The 23,236-nt window shown below is 38.5% G+C and overlaps 1 protein-coding gene and 1 long non-coding RNA gene across 6 annotated transcripts in view; one reads left to right on the forward strand and one right to left on the reverse strand.

Annotated features, from left to right (window-relative positions):
- Mtus1 (microtubule associated scaffold protein 1) overlaps positions 1–23,236 on the reverse strand; it is a 141,980-nt gene that overhangs the window by 98,015 nt on the left and 20,729 nt on the right. The window contains exon 1 of one of the 4 annotated variants that reach the window (XM_058573120.1): positions 1,295–1,359. The exons of the other annotated variants lie outside the window; for them this stretch is intronic. The gene's annotated coding sequence lies outside the window, so the exon portion shown is untranslated. Of the gene's footprint in view, positions 1–1,294; positions 1,360–23,236 lie in introns of those variants that run through there. 4 annotated transcript variants of the gene reach the window in all.
- LOC124080105 (uncharacterized) overlaps positions 1–23,236 on the forward strand; it is a 101,965-nt gene that overhangs the window by 33,407 nt on the left and 45,322 nt on the right. The gene's annotated exons all lie outside the window — the stretch shown is intronic.

Consider the following 23,236-nt stretch of genomic DNA (forward strand, 5'->3'; position numbering starts at 1 on the left):
CTGTGAGGTGAATAGAAAGCCTACATCCTGGAAGCAAATTTTTACCCCTCACACATCAGAGCACTAATCTTTAGGGTATATAAAGAACTCAAAAAGCTAAACACCAAAAAACAAATAACCTAATCAATGAATGGGCGAAGGACATGAACAGACTCTTCTCAGAAGAGGATATTCAATCAATCAACAAATGTATGAAAAAAATGTTCATCATCTCTAGCAATTAGAGAAATGCAAATCAAAACTACTTTAAGATACCATCTCACTCCAGTCAGAATGGCAGCTATTATGAAGACAAACAACAATAAATATTGGCGAGGATGTAGGGAAAAAGGCACACTTATACATTACTGGTGGAACTGCAAATTGGTTCAGCCAATATGGAAAGCAGTATGGAGATTCCTTGGAAAATTTGACAATTTGACCAACCTATCCCTCTCCTCGGTCTATACACAAAAGCCTTAAAAACAGCATACTACAGGGACAGAGTCACATCAATGTTTACAGCAGCACAATTCACAATAGCTAAACTGTGGAACCAACCTAAATGCCCTTAGGTAGATGAATGGATTTAAAAAATGTGGCATGTATACACAATGGAATATTACTCAGTAATAAAAGAGAATAAAATCATGGCATTTGCAGGTAAATGGATGGTGTTGGAAAGATAAAGTGAGATTAGATAAAGTTAAAGATAAGTGAGGTTAGCTAATCCCAAAAAAAAAACAAATGGCAAATGTTTTCTCTGATATAAGGTGACTGATCCATAATGGGGTAGGGAGGGGGAGCATGGGAGAATTGACGAACTCTAGATAGGGCAGCGGGGTGGGAGAGGAAGGAAGAGGGCTGGGGGTTAGCAGTGATAGAGGAATGTGATGGACATCATTGTCCAAAGTACATGTATGAAGACATGAATTGGTGTGAATATACTTTATATACAGATGTGAAAAATTGTTCCATATATGTAATAAGAATTGTGATGCATTACGCTGCCATGTATATAAATATAAAACCAATAAAAAAAAAAAAAAGAATTAGCTTAATGGGCTGGGGTTGTGGCTCAGCGGTAGAGTGCTCACCTAGCACGTGCAAGGCCCTAGGTTCGATCCTCAGCACCACATAAAAATAAATAAAAATAGAGGTATTGTGTCCAACTACAACTAAAAAAAAAAAAATTTTAACACAGTTGTAATTTGTAGTTTCCAATCATAAAAATCTCCAAAAGTCTTCTTAAAAGTGTTTTTAAGAACTCACACATCAGGGGCTGGGGATGTGGCTCAAAAGGTAGCACACTCACCTGCATGCAGCCTGGGTTCGATCCTCAGCACCACATACAAACAAAGATGTTGTGTCCGCCGAAAACTAAAAAATAAATATTAAAATTCTCTCTCTAAAAAAAAAAAAAAAACCTCACACATCATTATAATTTAGCTCTTAGGCTTTGAAACCCAAAATATTATCTCATCTTCAATTTGCTTTAAGTAAAAAAAAAAAAGACAACAGCACAATATCTAAGCTATGAATTTTATTTTACTCTAAATTTAAAAGTTAAGCAGTTGAACAAAAAATATTTGGTATGCATATTTTTAAATATATTCATAAGTCTATTCTTCTGCTCAACCTATTCAAGGTAGGTTTTTCCTCAAAACCTCAGCTTATTACCATTCTTCACAATTCAGGTTTAAGTTCCTAAATCAGCTCCTGTGACTGTCTTCAGACAAACTCCTCAAACGCCAAGTTTAGTAAGGCCCATCTTATACCCAGCAACCAAGGACAAGCCTACCTGGTGCTCAGCTTCCTGAAGTATAATGATTTCTTGGGACACCAGTTGAACAGGAGGAAGCTAGAACTAGTTTAATGGATAGCAAAATAGAAGGCTATGGAAGCAACACCAGCATTAAAAATATCTTAAATAAGTACAAATTGGAAATCATATGCTTTAATTCTCATTCTTCTAAACATGTGTTTCTGACTTTAATGTGCATACAAATCGACTGAGCCTCATATTCAAAAAATGATTTATTAGTGGGGAGCATTGGGATTCTGCAATTTCTACCCATCTCCCTAGTGATATTGATGCTTTTAGTCCATGCACCACCTAGAAGCAGCAGGACGTAGCAGAGAGCTTTGATAAAGAAACTGACTGGATCAACCATATTGGTGGCTGTCAGGTGGCTGCTTTCACATCCAACTGTACCATGTCTCTAATTGGAACAGACTTTCCCCACATTTGAATCTTCACTTAGGCTTTTGAACTTTCCTCTAAAGACAAGAGTGTACACTCATTGAGAGTGTTGCTTCTCTCCTTCTTCAGTTTATTCATGGACAGAGCGCTGAACTAGGGTACACTCCCGCCCTTTTTCCGTCCTTTTACTCACTCCACTCGGAAATAAAGTGATGTTAACGGATCTTGTAAATTTAGGAAGAATTAGGTGCCCATGTTCAGAATGGCCCAGTACTGTCCTGTTTCCACTCAGGAATGAACTGCCCCCTAGAGTCAGGAGTAGGGAAGGTAAAGAAGGTTTTTAAGATGGGATCAGGGGCTGGGGTTGTGGCTCAGTGGCAGAGTGCTCACCTAGCACATGCGAGGCCCTGGGTTCAATCCTCAGTACCATATAAAAATAAATAAAACAAAGGTATCATGTCTAACTACAACTAAAAAATAAATTAAAAAAAAAAAGATGGGATCAGTATCTTGTGAGAGGGGGAACAATCACATGGTAAGACAGGAGGCCAGAGATTTAGGGGCCACCTTACTCTTTATAACAACATGCTCCTGCAGGACCCACCCAGGGTCCCTTGACAACTAATTAACCTGAGAGTGATGCCCTAGTGACCTGATTACCTCCCACTACATTACCACCTAACACCACCATGCTGGGGACCAAGCTTCTAGCATATGAACTCTTGGGAGACACACTCAAACTCTATCAGTTCATGACTAGGGAGAGGAGGAAAGTAGGAATAGTTTTAATTTTAATGTTATGGTTTGGACCCGGAATGTACCACCAAAGGCTCATGTGTTGAAGGCTTGGTCCTCGCTGGTAGCTCTAATGGCAGATGATAGAAAATTAGGAGGTGGGAACTAGTGGGAGAAAGTAGATTACAAGGCATGTTTTTGAAAGGTATATCTTGTCACTAGCTTCTTCCTCTCTCTGCTTCCTGTCTGCCATGGGGTGAACAGGAGACCTTCCACCTGCCTTCACACGGGTCCAGAAATTATGGAGTCACATGACTGTGGACTGAAACCTCTGAAACCATGAACAAAAACAAAAATCTTTCTTCCTTAAGTCGGTTTTCCCAGGTATTTTGTCATAGTGGTAGAAAGCTAACACAATTAGCAACTGATCCCGAAAACGTGATGGCCACAGCACTGAAGCAGGATCCTGCATGTCAGGCCCCTGATGAGCCAGGCACTGACCTTTAGCTTTAGATTACGGTGAGGTCCAAGGGATGACCCAGCAGAGGCTACTGCAGCCACCCACAGAAACACATGGGGCTTCAGGGAGTGGCTATTTGCAAATCATTACAAGGCATGTCACCAAGATGTCAGTCCAGATGGACAGGATTTTTGAGAAAGCAAGACATTTGTTTTATTCACCAATATATTTATAATACTCAGAAGAGTATGTAAGAGGGGTCTCAAAAAATTTGTTGAATTAAAGTATAAAGAGCCAAAAGAAATTGATTTTGGACTTGAACTTCTTTGGGTTTTATTTAGCACACGTGGGCTTTAAAGTACAAAGGAAAAAAAAATCAATCCTAAAATTATTTTTCCCCGGGAACTTTATGATGGCAAAGGGTTAATAATATTCAAATGCAAGGCATCTCTATTTCCCTGGCATCTTAACATTTTCATCAGATCTCACTGTGCTCCTACAAAAATCTATGAGATATATATCTCTCTCACACACACACACACACAATGTTATATATAATTTAAGACTGAAAAGAAGAAAATAAATTTATTCCCTGGGCACAGAGAGACCTCAGAACCAATTTAGGTAATGTATCCATCAGAGACTTCTGGAACAAGATCTCAACTGCCCTTCAGAGGGGCTAGAAGAATGCCCAGAGGGACAGTGTTTCACCAAGGAGCAGTCTCCTGAAGTTATGGATTAAGCAGAAGTCTGAATTGAGAGAATAAGAAGTAAGGATGTTAGAGGTGAATACTTTCTCCCCTTTCCTGCCGTGTCCTTTCATGCAAGAGTTCAACTAGTGTTATCTTGCTTCACTTCAGTCTGATCCCTTGTTTTCATCCTGCTCAGAGGAAGTGAAGTAACAAATCTAATGAGAAAATGTGGGAGGAATAAACCCCGCATTCTCGGCTGGGCTCCTCCTGCTGTCTTCCTGGGGACAAGTCAGCCTATGAAGAGCACAGTGCACTCCATGACCATGACCGGGGCAGCCCTGCAGTTGACTGAGGGGACCTGATTCTGGGCTTTGACATTACGAATGTAAGCTGCATCCTTCACAAGCAGCCTTGATGGTGATAGAATGGCAATTTCTTTACCCTATGGTATTTTGCCATTGGTTCTGAACTCAGATCAAAAAGAGGATGATGGACCCTCTATTCATAGCAAATATTACAGTTTTATTTATTTTTAATTCCTAGTTTAAACCTATGGCTTCCACAAGGTTCATCTTTTTTATTGTAGGAAAATATGAATAAGAATAATATTACCACATTTTGTTTATCCATCACCTATGGATGGACCACATTTTGTTTATCCATCACCTATGGATGAACACTTAGACTACTTTCCTCCTTTTGGCTACTGTGAATCACACTGCTATACACATGGGTATACAAATATCTGTTCCAGTTCCTGCTTTCATTTAGGTTGAGCATATACTCAGAAGTGGAACTGATGGATCATACTGGAATTGTATTTTTAATATATTTGAGGAATCACCATATTGACTTATACAGCAGCTACACCATTGTACACTCCCACCAGCAATGCACAAGTGTTCCAATCTCTCCATATCCTTGCCAATACTTGTTATTTTCTATTTTGTTTTACATCAGGCATCCTAGTACATGTGAAGTGGTATCTCATGGTGGTTTTGATTTGCATTTTCCCAATGACTAGTGATGATGAACATCTTTTCATGTGCTTTTTGGCCAGGTACATATCTTCTTTGGACAAAGGTCTATTCAAGTTCTTTGTCCATCTTTTTTTAAAATTGGGATTTGTTGTTATTGCTGTTGAGTTAGTACACTTTTTTTTTCCCCCCCAAAAAATAAATCCAATTTTGGAAGCATGATTGACTTAAGATAGTATGCTAGAGAGGGGAACTTATTTAATTCCTGTTATCTCTTTGAGGGGCACAATTCAACCCATAAGACAAAAGTCAGTTGAAGCTAGGAAGAGGCAAGAATAAGGCCTCCTCCGTAGACAGCAAAGGGAGCATTGTCCTGCTGAGGCCCCGATTTCAGACTTCAGCTTTCAGATTTGTGAGAAGAAAAATTTCTGTTATTGTAAGCCACCCAGTTTGTGGTGCTTTGTTATAACAGCCCTAGGAAACTAATAAACTCCAATTATAGAAAATAAGTAAATTCAAGTCCTTTCATAGGTTAGTTGTCTGAAATTCACAACACAGCTTCTATTCTTACAAAAAATATATGCATAAACAATTGTGAGATTCCTGGACAACCTACACATGGTATTTTAATTTACAAACGTAGCCTTCATATTGCCCAATAGTACTGCTATTTCCAGATTATAGGAAGTGCAGCCAGCATGCATGGCTTCATGGATCCCTAAATGTTAGAAACACATACCCTTTGCCATAGCCATAGCCTCTAAGATAATGAAATTTTTCTCTCCCTCTCTAATGGATGAAGTTAAGACGGTATTCACCCTTTCCCACAACCACTCAAAGAAAGTGACTCTTGCTCTGCATTGCCCAGATGGTGAGAAGGTCTCTACCCCAGTTCTTTCACTCACACCTGCACTGTATACGCCCAAGCACAAACAACAAAAAAATTTGTCTACTTCCACATTTTTCTCTCTCCCTACTTGTAACTGCAGCAAACTTAAAACAGCCCCTCACTTTAAGGATTAGTAGCAATGGAAAAAAAGTTATTTGAGGTGGAAATATTGGTACAAACCCCAGAACATCCTAACTTTGAGAGACATTTATACAGAAAACAATAGTTCAAATGTTTAGCAATATTGGAAACTAAGAGAAAAGACTTTTTATAATATTTATAATTATGCTGTTTTGGGAACTAAAGACCTAGAGGGCTAATGATTTTGAAGCATAAGACAAACCCCTTAGAATAGGTTCAGTTCTGCTGTGATAATAACCCAAACTTCAGTGACTTCACATAAATGTCAGGGGTGTGGGCAGGGAGCTCTGCCCATATCCCTGCTCAATCAGGAGTCCAGATTAACTGCAGTGTCACTCGGTCAAGTTCCATGATCAGTAGGTCACTAGGTACTGGGAGTTCCTCAGGAAACAATGCACTCCCTCTTAAAGCTCCTGCCTAGAAGTGACACACATCACTTCTGCTACAGAAGCAGATGTCACCAGATGAAACAGGCCATTGGATGATATCCAACCTTAGGAAAGTGTATAAACACAATCTTATCCTCTGACCAGGAGTGGGAGAACAAGAAACAGCTATGCAAAGAATTAAGGTAGTAAGGGAAGAATCCATTTCTGCTAAGAAATATGATACAAGCAAATCTGATAAACAAATTCAGCAAAGTAGGACACACACACACACACACACAAAAAAATCAATATACAAAAACCAGTATCTTTCTATGTACCAATAATAAATCCACTGAGAAAGAAATCAGGAAAACAATTCCATTCAAAATAACTTTAAAACAGTACCTAGGATTAAACCTAACAAAGGAGGTAAAAGACCTTTACAATGAAAATTTCTGAACACTGAAGAAAGAAATTGAATGAGACATGAGAAGATGGAAAGACCTCCCATGTTCATGGATGCTCTCCATTACACCAGGACTAGTTGTCATCTGCACTTCACCATCCTTAAAATCTTTATTTCTTTTGTTTTCATTTTGATTTCTTGACTCTTTCAGAGAGGTTATCTCAATGCAATGATAGCACAGACTCAATCTGAGTACAATTAATAATTATCTCCATAAAAACATCTACACATACACACACACAAAAAAAAATCTATTCATAATTCCAGTGACTTAAGGAGAAGTTGAGGCAGGAGAATCCCAAATTAGAGGTCAGCCTGGGAAACTTAGTTAGACCCTAAGCAACTCAGCAAGACCTAAAAAAATCAAAAGGTCTTGGGGTGTAGCTCAGTGCTACTGTGTCTGGGTCAATACCCAGTATGATAGAGGAGGGCAAAGAACACATCCAACACATCCACTCACAAATACAGCTTCTAAATTACCTGACAACAAAAATGAGAAGCTGCCAAAAATTGGCTCTTAATTTTCATAAAACCTCCCATCAATTACCACAAAGCTATATATAATTAAATGATCTCTGTGTTAGTAGTTTACCTTCGTAATTTTTTGTTTTTTACAAAAATCTAATTAATTGTACTTTAGAGCTCCATTTTAAGCATAGTTGACATTGAGTGCCGTTTACTGAATTTCTTTTGACAAGTTCAAGTTTGGCATAGCTGTTAAGGATCATAAAACCGAAAGCACACTCCATTAGCAAAAACAAATCTTATCAGTATCAGTGCAGTTTTAAGGACAAGAACAGAAACTTGGCAACTAATAGGTAATTAAATGTCTGCAAAGCACCACATGTGAGTACACCCAGTACACAAGTAATTACCATCATTGATTAGACACTGACAGATGGAAAAATTTAACATTCCCACCTATCCCAGAGGCCACATGCAAATCCCATTCCTTCATTATCTCTTCCTGCCTCTCCAGACTTCACTAAACCCTGTGCTTCCAAGTTCCCTTACCTGGGGATCTCAGGTCAGACACCAGTACGTGCATATCCATTCCTCATTCTGCCCCTACCTGTCAGCAGAAACCTGAATCATACAGATGTCTGCTGCGGCCCACGTAGTTTTGGAAAAGAGGTCATCCATAGTTTAGCAGAAAATTCTGATTCAGAAAAATCATGATTTTCTATGGAGTTTTGGAAAATCAGCCGAAAATCTGGATCATTAAGATTTATTATTTTGGGGGCTGGGATTGTGGCTCAGCGGTAGAGTGCTCGCCTAGTGCAGGCGGGACCCGGGTTCGATTCTCAGCACCATATAAAAATAAAGGCATTGTGTTGTGTCCATCTACACCAAAAAAAAAAAAAAAAAAAAAAGCTTTAAAAAAAAGATTTATTATTTTTGAACTTAGAATTTCAATGGGTATAAACTTAAGTCAAAGACCAGATTCCCACTTAGACTCAGTTTCAACAATTTATTCTTTTCACTTGAAACTCATAAAAACTGCTATGAAGGATACAAATGTGTGTCAGTGTGATGTTTTAGAACAAATAAGATTAATAGCCAATATGTGACTATTGATGAGGCACAAAAAAACTATTCTAAGTGCTTTCCATAAATTTTCACAAAATCCACAAACAACTCTTGAGAGGTATAAAGTAGTATAAGCCCAACCGTACACATGAGGAAGCTGCAGCATCCAGAGTTAATAACTTGCCATAGTGAACTAACAAGGAGGCTGCAAACTAGGTACTCTGGTTTTGTGTTTCTTTTCAATGCTGTGCTAAAGAAAATCAATTCCAACAGGGAAAAACACATACAAAGCGTCATATATGAAAGAATGATATACTCTACCTCATTAATACCAAAAGTTAGAAGACAATGAAGAAATGTCTTCAAATTTCTGAGTGATAAGTTATTTCCAAAATGTAATTCTATACCCTATCAGACCATGAATTGGAGGTGAGTGCAGCCAGGCACAGTGATGCATGCCTGTAGTCCCAGCTACTCAGGAGCCTGAGGCAGGAGGATTACCTGAGCCAGGAGCTTGAGGCTAGTATACTTCAAAAAAAAGTAAGGGTAGATAAAGGGATTTTTAGGCATGCCTTTAAATCCTTTGAATTTGTAAACCTCAAACTTAGCACCCTTACACACTTTCTCAGGAAACAGAAATGGTGGAGAATGAACGCCATCAAAATGTGGCAGAGCAAGAAACAGGGAATTCAAGAGAGGGAAAATGCAGAGCCCTACACTAGCCCAAAGAGCAGCAGGATGTCCGTAAGGTCCAATAAGGATGTCTCCAGGGAAAACAGAGAATAAATATTGGAAAGCTTTAGCAAGTTAAAAACTTGAACAGAGAGAAACCAGAGATTTGGGAGATGTGAGATGCTTGTCCAGGACAGTCAAACAAAGCAAAGTACACTTCAGGGTGAAGGGGAACAATTATTAATCTTAAGGAAAACAAACAGCTATTCAAAAGAGAAAACATCATAATATACCATGTGGCTTGCTGAGGACATTAACATCATATTTGTGGAAGCAATAAAATTTCACCAAAAAAAAAAAATGTCTTATGGTTATAACAAAGATTTGGGAAGTTAGAGGGGTAACAAAAATCCTCATCAATAATAAGTTAATACATCATGCTTAAAAAAGATGTTAAGAGACAGAAATATAAAAATATTGCTTTAAAATATAGGGGTGAACACAATGTGAAACAGTGAAGGGAGAGAAATTAATTGGATCTAAGAACAAGAGTGAGCTGCCCTTGGATAGAACCCTCTGGGCATGAAGTCCTGCTCTCTTATCTACAGTTTCACTTTCCACAGTTTGTTACCCACAGCCAACCTCAGTCCAAAAATATTAAGTGGAAAATTCCAGAAATAAACAATTTATAAATTTTAAATAACTTCTGTAACAGTACATTGTTATAACTGTTTTATTATTAGTTACTGTTGTTGACCTCTTATTCTGAGGAAACCACAAAGTATGAGTACTATTCATGCCTTCAGGTATCTACTGGAGGGTCCTGGAATGTATCCCTCACCAGCAAGGGGAGATGACTGTATTCATCTTCTTAAACTCCGTGCATATCGTAAAAATTAAAGAATTATAGAAAAAGGTGACATGGAAACTTTAATCTCTAGCCTATTTTCTCTTTCTACTTGGAATCATGTTACAAAATAAGGCTCCCGTCTTAGTTCCTTTTGTTTGTTTGTTGTTGTGATGCCGGGAATTGAACCCAGGGCCTTGTGCCTGCTAGGCAAGGGCTCTACCACTGAGCTCCATCTCCACAGCTCATGGTTCTGCTTGCCTCTTCTAATCTGAGTCTCAAAAAAGGATGAATGGAATTACAGATGGAGCTCCATGAAGAAACTGGGAAAGCTGGACTTCAAGTGACCTTTTTCTGAATGCATCAGTGACTCTTTCAGCTGCTGCTCTAGACTCAATCCTAAAATGGATACTGTAACCTGCTGATTTTAGGCCGATATTCATGCTGAAACATTCTTCTAACTCTAGCCACCACGGATGAAACCTATGGACGACTGAGGTCAAATGTGAAATTCTGCTCTAATTATATGCCAAAGCTACAAGGCTGCCTTATAAAATATACCCTAATTACAGCATTAAAATGTGAAAATATGTCTCAGTCATGATTATTTTGTGAGGTGCTGGGGATCAACCCCAGGGCCTCAAACATACTAGCCAAGTGCTCTAGCACTGAACTATACCCCACCTGGCCCATAAATGATTTTTAAAAACCAATAAATTATTCAAACAAAGTTCACTATAAAGCCATTGACTCTCAGACAATAACTTTAAAAATCATATATGGACTCTTAACATTGACCCAATATTTTAATTCTCTTTTAGGCTGAAACCCAACAATCTTTACCCACACCAGAGAATACACGATGTTCTCGGCTGTTCCTACATCTGTCTACACACTGCTCGTGCAAAGTCAAAGCATGCCTTTGAATTTGGGATCCAAAATCCAGTTAATCTCAAATGACAAGAACCTCAAATAAGTGGCAGAAGACAAAGTTAATTATCTCTGTCTCATGCAGAAGTTTGCATAGGTTGTCCAGGACGGGGGCAGCCAGCTAGCTATCAGGGACCCAAGCTGCACCTTCCTCATTCCTCTGCTAAGCATAACCTCAATCCATGGCCCAAACTAGCATCATCTGTGTTTCACTGGACAGGAAAGGAGGAGGGTGAAGAACAACAAGGATGGAAGCTCCCTCCAAAAACATATACTTAGCCCGGTGGCCACAGCTTACTCATGTGACCATACCTGCCTGAGGGCTGAGAAACAGACAGCAACATTGACAGCCACCTGAATCTCCAGATAATAATTCTATAAACATAGAAATAGGAGGGAAAAAAAAAGGAAAGTGAAGGACAAATATTCGTCTCTGCTACACTTGGCAGAGACCCAACCCTCTATTCCACATCTATTCCACAGGACACTGCTCTTCATTAATAAGACGATAGATTTGTACTCAGACCCCCATGGCTATTTCCATTTTAATAGAGCTTTTCTAGAAATCAGAATGCCTTAAACTCAAGCCCATTCTGAACGTATCCTGCCAGATTCAGAGATGGGGGCCAGATCTTTGAGAGAGATGGCCCTTTAGGCACCTGCAAGTTATGACCATAGTAGTAGACTTGTAGATACCACAGAAAACCCACAGATCACTCTGAACCAACCACATGCAACAGAAAAAAAAAAATGAGCTTCTTTTCATGAACATGATCCATCTATTTTTACTTTGGTTTTCAGTTTTCAATGAATAAAGCCCCTTAAAGGGTCCACTTCTTAAGTGTAATTACTGGCAACTATGCTTCTGGATCTTGAACTAAAATGTGTATCCAATCACAAACTGTGGACTGGCAATATTGGTAATATTTTATCATAATGAACACAATTAGGAAACTATTTGAAACATGTATCTCACATCTATCATGTGCTGGGCGTGGTTGAGTTCTGGAGCTGCTACAGACTGGATTCCTATTAAGTGAGGCACAACAAATGAGCAAATGCCTTCCTAAAGATCCACATACCACAGAAGTAATGAAAAGACCAAGCTGAGGGGCTACCAATGCTTGCCTAGGGAAGTTGGGGAAAACTGGTAGGACTTTGTCAAGTAGAAATGGAGAGACAGGCAATGCAGCCAGAGGCAAGAGACAGGGCCCAGTATGAAAGAGACTGGGACATTTGGAGACAGGAAGAAGCTCCGAATGGCAGGTGGATAGACCAAGGGGCAGCAGTTGGGTCAGTTCTAGAGTTTGCATTCTAATTCTATGCATAATGCGAATCTGCAGAGCTGTGAATATGGATACTAACACCTGGCTGATGTGTGGAAAATGTTCTAGTGAGGAGATGCTGTAAGCAGGAAACTGTTGGGCTGGATCTGACCTAACACAGGGGGTTGGAAAGGGAAAGGAGAAGAAAAGCCAGACAAGCTTAAAAGGCTCATCTCTGTGCTATCTACACCTAGCAGCAGAGTCAGTACCCAATAAATGTTTGCTCAATTTAAAATTAAGAGGCTACTTCGCAATATTAATATTTAAAGCAGAAACCCACAGAAGATGGGATAAGAAAGCTGCATTTAAAAGTCTATCACATCCTAGGAAGATACAAAAAGGATTTAAACTTTTAGTACAAACTAGCAGAATTTTATGCTTTCTCTTTAATTAAACTAATATATGAGCTTAGGATATTAATTCTAGGTGCACTAGGTTGAAAGGTTTACTGCCCATTCCAAACAACAAATAGAGGAGCCCCTCATGCAATGAAGAGGAGATCTGGGTTAAAACAAATAATGTATTCAAACAAAGAGATGGTATGACATTATTTCATATAATTATCCAAGGAAAGGCAGTTTATTGCTTTTTAAAACAATTTTTAACTTTAAGAGAAAACATTGATGAACAAACTATGCTATCAAAAAACTATTTATGTCATAGAAAAAAAAAACAAAAATATACCATTCCCTATTCCCACTCACCCTCAAAACCACATAACAAAGTTTGTATTTAAAATATCTTTAGGGGCTGGAATTGTAGCTCAGTGGTAGTACACTTGCCTAGCACGTGTGAGGCCCTGGGTTCAATCCTCAACACCACGTAAAAACAAAAATATTGGGTCAATCTACAACTGAAAAAATTAAATAAAAAATAAATAAAATAACTTTAAGGTCCTATATTTTACTAATTAAAATATTTTATAAGATCAAATATTTCCAAGTGCCTAAAAAAGCAGATGTTCCTCATTTCTAAAAACAGACCCATTATGAGACTATCAGTAGATAATAGCGTGTGTGGTGGCACACACCTCTAAAACTGATATCAGACACACCAGAAAAATAGAAAGCAGATTTGAAAGGAAAATAATTGTTTTTACACTGATAGAGATTAAACAATTCACTCATATTGTTTAAGCCTCATATATAAAAGCTTTTGAACCTATGGCTACAATTTAAATAAGCACTGGCTCAGGAAAACTGACTACCTCTGATAATACTACAGTACAGTCTTAGGTAATTTATATTGTGCAATTAAGAGCCTTTTTTGGAGTAGGGTGGAGGGAAGGAGGAGGAGCGAGGCCCCAAGGACACCATCACTGACAAAAAGGTCCCTGCTAAAGCCAGCTGGAAATATACAGTCCACACAAGGCCAATTAACTGGCTTACCAAGGTTAAAGAATTCTGATTCCCGCAGTTTATTCCAAAAATATGCTTTTATTCCAAAATTTTCTGGCTCAAGAACTTAAGACCTCCAACCCAGCATGTGAAAGACCCCACACATTCACCAAGCCTTTAAACTGCATTCCTGAGAGCTTAGTCAGTAATCTTGCTAAGTAAAATGTTTTAACGTTGGCCTTTTACAAATAACTATACTTCAGGATATCCTACATTCTTTAAACATACTATAAAATACAGCATAAATAACAAAGTTGTGTTCCCTCAATCCTCTCCTGCAGCTAAGATAGTGTAAAAGCCAACTTGTCAAGTTAAACATGACCACGGCATTTTAAATCATAAAATGCCTAAAATTGTTCTAGTTTTCTTCCATCCCTCCCTTCCACTCTGCTTCATTCACTTTGTTTACACACACACACAATAACCTGAATCATAAAGCAAAGTTGACCAAATAACCAAGGTGTTAGCTGCTCCACATCAGATGACATAGTAAACTAAAGAGAGAGTGTGAGTGTGTGTAAGTAATAATCTCATACTATACTGCATGCCGATATCAGTATAACCATAAAATGATCATGGTCAGTTGTAACAATATGTTAAATTTTTATGTTACTTAATTGTTTTTGTGTTTGAAAATTTATGCCCAAAGCAAGCACCATACTTGACTACTTTTCTTTCCAAAAAGTAGGCAAGAGTATTCAGATTTGTTCATCATAATATTTACATTTTTAAAGATTCTAGAATTTATCCTTGAAATAGGGGTAATATGATAAATTCCATAAGCAAAATGTAAAAGAGTGCAAAGTATATAAGACTCAGAAAGCAGCTTATTTATCACTTTTTAAACTTCAGTGTTTTTTCCCCAGTTTAAATGCTAAAAATCAGCTATATTCAGCTAACTTACCTATGTTCCTCAGAATACTGAAATCAACATCTTGAAAAAGCAAAAGATGTCTTATTTATTTGTTAAAAAAAAAAAACAAAACCCAAAACAATAGAAAACTAAAAATCACTTTTGGTTGCACCTAAGAGACCAATATTTTTATACAGCAAAGAAACAAAAACAACAACAACTAAAAACTGCTTTTGGTTGCACTTCAGAGACTGACATTTTTATACAGCAATGCAGAAACTACAATCAGACCAAAAGAAATGCAAACTCCAGACCATACAATGACTCCCCTCTGGAGCCCACAGTTATTCAAAGACCAGCTCAGCCTTGCAGCAAAAAAAAAAAAAAAAAAAAAAACCAGAACTAAGTGTAAGGACACCCCCCCACCCCCACCGCAAGAATGTTCCTTGGATTCCTTGCCAATGAAACATTACAGACTTTTTGAGACTTAATAGGCGGAAAACTTGTACCCAGATGTTTCTTGGTTTTACTGTACATCACTTAGAGTAATACTCAAAACAAAACAAAAATGACAAGCTTTGTAAAGTAAGCAATTACTGGTCTATCCAAACTGTCTCTCAAAACAGGAGGGACTTTGCTTGTCAGATTAAATCAGCATATACTGGTGCTGGGTGATTGCTTCTGGATTTAAAAAAAAATCAGAATATTCCAGTGACTCGGATAGTTAAAAGTTTTGATGGAAAGATGTGAAGTATGTATCTATACCACAACTGGAACTTTGACTTAAAAGTGTAATCTTTATCAGCCCATCTCAATTTTACTTCTCATCTCCTATACAAACAAATTCTTAGGAGTTTCATATCCTTTAAATGGATAAAGTTCTGAATACACGAATATTCAAGTTAATAAATAATATAATATGTATAAAGGAAAGTTCTAGAAAGATATGTAATGTACCATTAACAATGACAGTTCACTATCTCAAGTGGGGGAAGTAAGTAGAGGGATACTTCATATCATATTTGCTTTACACATTTTTATTTTTTTGGAATTTTACTTAAATGTCAAAATATTAAAAGCATATTATGCTCCAATGAACTATAATACATTTCATATGGATTGTACTTTTTTCATCAACATCTGTTTCATACATAGGAACTGAAATTAAAAGATCTGGAAATCATTTATTCAGAACCATAGGCCAGTATGTCTGCTCTTTACAACTTGTCTCGAAGCTGCTGATTCACAAAATAAGTTAACTGCAGTTCCTTAAATAAATGTCTTTCAAATTCTAACCACAGATTGTGTGATCCAGACACCTGAAATGCTTGCCAAGAAGTCTTGCCGGCAGTCTACACACGAAAACAAACACTAAACAAAGGAACCTCTCCTGAAATAAGCTACTGCACTCTTAAAACAAAGATAACTTCACTATCCTCCTGAAGGAGGGCCCAATGAAGTTCATTTAATCCAACCTACAGACTCTGTATGTGAGAAAACAGATCTGGAGAGAGTATGTACAGATTTCTAGGATGCCTCCATTGAATATTTTGGGATACACACTTCACACAGATCTATGCAACAGAAACACCAGGGGTGACAATGACATTAAAGGTGATGGTGCCCTGAGCAACGCAGCAGCCACTTGACTGCTATGAAATTCACACAATCCTTTAGAGACAGAATCAGGATCAGAATTATCTCCCACCTCTTCTCTGGCTCACCATCATCTTGCCTCAGAAAATTATGAAAGAAAACAAAATTAAATGGTGTACTTAGGATAAAACCCTAATTTTTATCCTCCTTAACTCTATGAATTTAACTCCCTTAGGTGAAATGGGAAATGGCCATAGACTAATCATGCACGAAGAATTTTATATATACATACATTATATATAGAAAACCAGAAATGAGAGACAAGCTTGCAGAACAAAACAACCTTAAAAATAAAAACAAAAAAAATCCTAAAGATGGCCCACATCAACATAATGTACTAAATAGCCTGTGTCTCAAAGCCACAGGTAAAAACAAGAGTAAATATTTTAACTGTATAATCCAAACTTGAATTCCTATTGTTTGCAATATCTCCGCTGATTATACCATGGAGGATTTAAATAAAGGGATTCATAATTATGACTGTCATATCGTGTCTACTAAAACAAAACAATTTGGTCTTGATTGCCAGTGGCAGAGGCCAGCTTCATCAGTACTGATGTCATACCAAGGAAGCACTTTTGGCTACAATCCTTGATGCCAATTAAGATAAGAAACCAGTACATTCAGTACTGCACTGGGTCACCAAGCAGATTAAATTTTTCTACAAAGAGAAACTAGGCCAACAACTACACATAGTGGGCTGTTTTAAAAAAAAAAAAAAAAAAGGTTGAACATACTATCACTCAATACTAGAGAGACCTAGGCATTAAGTAAAAATGTTTCAGACCAGTGTAGTTCTTCCAGAATCTAAAACTGCATAACCACCTATGATTCACCACGCCAACACACAAAAGGATGAAAAGTAGAGAGAAATAAAGTGGACACGGGTGCCTTTGAGAAAGCACTGGCATAGAAACTACTCAAGAATTACACAACAAAGCTAATCCCTATTAGAGAATCAAAAGGAGATTAAGCCTGCAAAAGTAAGTTCATAAGAAAACTATCTGCCATGAACAAAACTATCCTTCTAGTTTCCTAAATTTGTGCAATACACAAAAACACATACACCTTTCCCTCTCTTTCACCTTGGTGGTTTTAAAAGTTATACTAGGCTGAGCAACACTTATTTCTCTTTAATCCTGACATGCCAATGAGGATCCAAGAGGGAAAAGAGTATACAGTGAAATATAAAAATTAGGAATCAGGGGTTGGGGTTGTGGCTCATCGGTAGAGCACTTGCCTCACACATGTGAGGCACTGGGCTCAATCCTCAGCACCACATAAAACAAATAAACAAAATAAAGGTATAAAAATTTAGAAATTAGAACCCCCCAAAAAGACAATGTCTTGGAATTTGTGTGTGTACATGTGAATGCACACTAGGGATGGAACCCAGTACCCTGGGCATATAGTCAACCACTCTACCACTGAGCTATAGTCCCAGTCCCAAACCAAACTTTTAAATCACTTAAATGTCATCCATCACCAAACCCAAATTTAGCAATGGGAAGATATTAGTCGTCATACGTCATGCTGGCCACATCATCCACAGAGATGGCTTGGAGGTACACCGAGGTTACCTGAAGCAAGTCCAAGAGCCGAATGTCTGTATCAGTGGCCTTTCTACACATGGCAAACTTAGGGCAAGATACTCCACTTTGATGTAACACCAAAGCCCAACAGGGTTTCCCAGGAAGAACCCTCTGACATCTTCTCAATCACTCCTACTATGACAACAAAGCTTTGACACACATCTCCACACTCAGGTACAACAGCTAGCATCTTCTAGGTAAAGACTTGGCCAAAAGCATGACATGGAAGCAGGACTGGGATGCCAACCATGGGGATCCCCATGTTCTTTCCTATCCCACAGCCCTCACTCTCCCTCCTTCAACACCATCACTCATCAAAGGACCTCCAACTATGCTACAGGTAAAGGCAGTCCCCAACTTCCATGCCTGTGATCTTGCAAAGTTCACTTGGAGATTTACTTTACTTGAAATTTATTTTCTAGAGAAATGCATTTAACAGTGCTGAGGTTTCCAGGCTGGCCCCAAATTGATGTCCCTTTAGTCCATAATGCAGCTCCTGCTAGCTCAGAAAAACTTAACATCAGCCCTTAACATCTCTATGAAGGCCAAGGAGCCAATACCTATAAGGATTTGCTTCAATGGGAAAACAGGCATTTCAAGTTGGAAAAACAAAGAAGATACTTTCCCTACTTGACCCTGGCTATTACCACCTCAATCTCAGAAGTTGTTCTTCCTAAAATGTAAAGGAGGGTAATGAGGAAACACCACCAGGTGTCAGGATCAATCTCATGAAAAGAAACTTATCATTAGTCTTGTGGGAAATGCAATCAAAGCCACAATGAGATACCATTTCATACCCACTAAGATAGCTAATATCAAAATGTGAGTGAGATGAAACTGGAACCCTCACGCTTTGCTGATGGGATTGTAAAAATGGAGCAGCAGCTGTGGAAAACAATTTTGCAGTTCCCCAAGAAAACTAAACACAAAATTACTACATGATCTAGCATCACACTCCAAAAGAAAAGAAAGCTGGGATTCCAGGAGATATCTGCACCCCACGTTCACATCAGCATTTACGATAATCAAAAAGTAGAAGCAACACAAGCAACACAAGCATCCATCGATGGATGACTAGATAAACAAAGTGGGGTAATGCATAAGTGAAGTATTTATTCAGCCATAAAAAAATGAAATTCCAACGCATGCTACACATGGATAAATCTTGAAAGCATTAGCTAAGTGAAATAAATCAGTCAGAAAAGAACAAATATTTTATGATTCTATCTGTATAATAATTCTTACAGTATTCAAATTCATAAGGACAGAAAGATTTAAAAAGGTTTCCAGGAAGAGGAAAGTGAAGGGTGAGGAGTTATTTTTTTAATAGGTACAGAGTTTTTGTTTAGGATGATGGAAAAAGTTCTGGAACAAGCAGTGATGGTTATGCAACATTGCAAACATACTCAATGCCACTGGACTGTACTCTTTAAAATAGTTTAAAAGAGGAGCTGGGGATGTAGCTCAGTGGTAGAGTGCTTGCCTAGCATGCATGAAGCCCTGGGTACCACACACACAGAAAAGTAAACTTTTTTTTAATTTACATTTTACCACAACTTTTTAGTAAAGCAACTCCACAAATTGTCAGAGCTAATGGCTTGATGTCATCCCTCAATTTTCTCAGTCTACAGAATAAGTAAAAATTACTACACCACCTGTCTTAGAACTTCAGGCTGCCTCATAAATATTTCGTACCACAAACATTAACTGTGCACTGTAACACTCATCCTCTTTACCGACCATTGTGGCACTACACTGCTGACAGCTAGAACCTTCGGAGTCACATAGGAGGAACCAGTTTGTACATATGAACAAATTCCTTAAGTTTGCAAGCTTTTAAAATCTTTACTGGCATATGCAGTACTAAAAATTATCATAGTGAGTAAGGGCATATCTGTTGACAATGATGTTTTTAGACATGGCTATTTAGAATTTAGAACTTCCTAAACACCCACGGGCAACAGATAACTGAGCAAGTCCCAGGAGAACTCAGGTGTAGATTCCAGGTAAAACAGCCTGACCAATGTAAGAGAGTACCACTGGGGCATAAAAATCAAAGTGACCACAAGACACACGATTTAGGAACAGGGTCTCAGCATGCATTTCAGAGTAAAACTAAGGGGCTCAGGTTGCAACTGGGCCTCCAAATTCCAACACCAGCGTTGCTATTATTTCCAGACAAAGGATGATGTGGGATCACCTCCGAATGGAACATTCCCACTCAAGGCCCACTTAACAGAAGGAACTCCTTACCCAGGGTTATATAAACCCCAATTAGAATGCATGTTTCTGAGGGTCAAAGCGGTCCCACTGCCTTGTCTGCAGTTATGAAAGTCTTAAACACAACACTTACTAAAGTAAGCATTTGATAAACACTGAATTAGATTTCATTAGCTAGACATTAAATGTCACTCATTAAGCGATGGAGCAAAATTAAGAAGTGGTAAACAGTTATTTTCACTATTTAAATACAAAGAAGTAGATGTGTGTGATACTCCCTCGACTCTCTCCTCTGTTAAGACAGTTAAGGGTACAGTGGCACATGCCTATGCTGGAGGCTGAGGCAGGAGGATCACTTCAGCCCAGGAGACAAGAGACCAGCCTGGGCAACACAGGGAGACCCTGTCTCAAAAAAAACATTAAAAAAAGACAACCCTTTTGGAAAGCTACTTCAATAGCCAGAGGGGGGAAAAATGGATTTTTATACCACCTTACTTTATGTTGAAAACTTGAGTGTGGGATCAGTTCACCCCTCTCTCTGAGAACAGACCCTTCTACTTGCTAAGGAGGGTTCCGCTCTGAGTTAGTAAATGAGCCCTAATGTAGATACCTACCTCAGGTGGAATCAGATCACCCCACCTACCCGCCCGCCCCGCCAACCTCCAGCATTAAGATTTGAAACAGCAGTCCAGGCACACTGTGTCTTGGAACTGAAGAACATAAAAACCCAGCCCTCATGCATCAGCTTCCTTTCTTCATGCTCCCGGAAGGAGAGAAAGCAAGTCTCCACAGAGAGAAGAATGAAACCAACACCCCAAGAGAGGCAGAAATGGAGAACAAGGAGGGCCAGTTGCCTAACTCACGGGACCCCTGGCAACCTTCCAGACTCAGCCTGGAGGAAGACTCCATACCCTATTCACACCTTCCCCTGTCTTGCCAGTTCTCTGAACTGATTTCTGTTACCTTCAGCTAAGAATCTTAAACTGTTACTGAGAATTTAACATGGGAGAAACTATAGAGTATTTTTAGCATATTTTCTACAATTGTAAAGATTTTTCCAGAAACAACTTAAATGTCAACAAGAAACTAACTAGTAAATTACAGTACAATAAGTCAATGAAATAAAATTATTTAAAAATCTATACCAGGCCCGGTACATGCCTGTAAACCCAGCAGCTTGGGAGGCTGAGGCAGGAGGATGGCAAGTTCAAAGCCAGCTTCAGCAACTTAGTGAGACCCTGTCTCAAAACATTAAAAAAAAAAAAGGGGGGGGGGCTGGGGGCTGGGATGTAGCTCAGTGGTTAAGCAGTCCTGGGTTCAATCCCTGGTACCAAAAAACAAAACAAAAAATAAAATCTATGCAGTTTATGAAACAACTAGAAAAAATATATTTTTATTATAGCCATGTAAAATATACCAAAAAAGAACAAGGGTACCAGAAATGTCAGATGCGGATGGGGGCATGGGGCTGTTGGTTATTGATGGGGTTTTAATTTCTTCTGTTATTAACTAGGAAGAGAAACCTAATTCCAAAAACTAGAAAAGACCATATATTCAACACTGATGGGTGATTTTTTTTTTAATTGTGGTACATCAATAAAAAGGTAAACCAATACACATAACAGACGTATCTCAAATACCCTGAAAGATGCCAAACAAAACAAAACAAAACAAAACAAAACAAAGCTACATACGTTTAACTCTGTTTATATAAAATCTTGAAAGGCAAAAGTAAGAGAACAAGATCAGTGTTTGCTTGGGAATGGGGTAAGAGAACTCAGAAACACAAGAAAGCTTCTTGGCATGGTGGAAATTTCTTTGTGGTTGGTGGTTACACAACTACCTAAATGTTACACAACTACCTAAATTCCATTAACTGCACTGTCTGGGCAAATTTTAATATATAAAATATATCTAAATAAACCAGGTTTAAAGAAGATACTGAACTTGGAAACCAAATCAAAGCTACTTAGGCACCTCTAACACATCTGTTTTCTAATACTGGGTGACACTTATTTATCACATTTAACAAGCTATCCATCAAATGTCAAACACTCCACCAGGAGTTATACAGAGTGAATAAAATAGACAAAAAATAAGTGCAACTACACAAATAAATTGTAGTCAATGCAGAAAAGCAGGAACATTGATGACTCTTACAGGACGGAGGATCAGTGAAGGCCTCTCCGAGTCACACTCTTAGCTCAGACCTGAGGCATAAGCAGCAGGAAAAGGATTTTAAATGCATCATTATATTAATAGTCAATAGCAAGTCAACTGAATATATGAAGTATGATTATATTTTAATATTTTGGTAGGATGTGAAATGAAGCCACCTAAGGAAGAGTCCTCATGAATAAAGATCTTAAAATAGCACTACAGGCCAGATGTGGTGGAGCACACCTATAATCCCAGTGGCTCAAGAGGCTGAGGCAGGAGGATTGCAAGTTCAAAGCTAGCTTCAGCAAAAGCAAAGTGTTAAGCAACTCAGTGATGAGTCTGTCCCTAAATAAAATTCAAAATAGGGCTGGGGATGTGGCTTAGTGGTTGAGTGCCCCTGAGTTTAATCCCCAGAACCATCATCACCCCACCCCACCCCCCAAAAAAGGCACTACATATAGGCAGTGACCAGGAGATAGAGAAGTTTTGGGATTTTACTTCAAAGAGTGCTATAGTTCCTCCATCCCTTGTTAATATTTCAAAAATGATTGACAAAATGTATATATTTCCCTAAAATGAGGTGGCCTAAGGTTAACTAAATTCCATGTTCTGGGTGTTTTTTAAAAGATGTGTTGTACTTGATTTGACTTTTGACTGAATTTATTGTGACTTATTTACTATGCTTTCCTGAAGTTAATCAAAGCTTCTAAATAATGACACAAAGCGCGCAAGCGCGCACACACGCTCCTGCCAAAAGTTAACCAGAATGTTCCCAGTTTGGTAAGCAAAACTCTTCACACTCTGGGATCAAGTTCAAGCACACCTCCTCCACTTGGCTTCAGGGGTGCTCCCTTGGCAAATGCTTCTTTCTTCTCTAACCAACCTTTAAGTGTGGGGAGTAAGGCAGGTCTCAGCCCCTCCCCACACTTCCCTTCTACACTCCCCTCTTGTTTTAAACACCCTTTGTTTGATAACAACTCCCACTTGAATCTTTCTATCCTTGATCTTTACCCAAAGCTCCAGATTTTAGTACCCAACTGTCATTTAACACCTCCTTTCACATATTTAACAACATCTCAAACATCAAGTCTAAGAAAGACCTCCTGGCTTCTAGACCTCTGACAACTTCCCTCTCTTCACAGTG

The sequence above is a fragment of the Marmota monax genome, unplaced genomic scaffold (genome assembly GCF_021218885.2).
Source record: "Marmota monax isolate L192 unplaced genomic scaffold, Marmota_monax_Labrador192_F-V1.1 WCK01_AAM20220418_F8-fsc00197, whole genome shotgun sequence".
NCBI lineage: Eukaryota > Metazoa > Chordata > Mammalia > Rodentia > Sciuridae > Marmota > Marmota monax.